Source organism: Buceros rhinoceros, unplaced genomic scaffold (assembly GCF_000710305.1).
Source record: "Buceros rhinoceros silvestris isolate BGI_N320 unplaced genomic scaffold, ASM71030v1 scaffold1978, whole genome shotgun sequence".
Classification (NCBI taxonomy): domain Eukaryota; kingdom Metazoa; phylum Chordata; class Aves; order Bucerotiformes; family Bucerotidae; genus Buceros; species Buceros rhinoceros.
The window spans coordinates 1-296 of record NW_010426128.1 but is presented as its reverse complement, the minus strand read 5'-3'; the positions used below and the strand labels follow the sequence as shown (position 1 = coordinate 296).

The 296-nt window shown below is 48.0% G+C and overlaps 1 pseudogene; it reads left to right on the top strand.

The window, feature by feature from the left end:
• LOC104498023 overlaps positions 1-199 on the top strand; it is a 1,375-nt pseudogene extending 1,176 nt beyond the window's left edge.
• Positions 200-296: the final 97 nt, after the last annotated feature.

Sequence of the window (296 nt, the reverse complement as noted above, 5' to 3'; positions counted from 1 at the left end):
TACGACTTGAATCCAGAAACTTCCAGTACCAGTGATTGCCAAAGTAAACAGCTCGGCCACCGGAGCAGGCTGTCAGCTTGTGGCAAGCTGTGACATCGCAGTGGCAAGTGAGAAATCTCAATTTGCTACTCCTGGAGTAAACATTGGGCTGTTTTGCTCCACACCGGCTGTGGCCTTGGGCAGATCTCTTCCTAGAAAGGTGGGCTTCCTTCCCAGAGACTCTTCAGAATTTTGCAAGAAGTAGGTTCCCATGTTAGGAGTTTTAGTTCCGTTGCCTAAACTTTATTTTCCTGTAG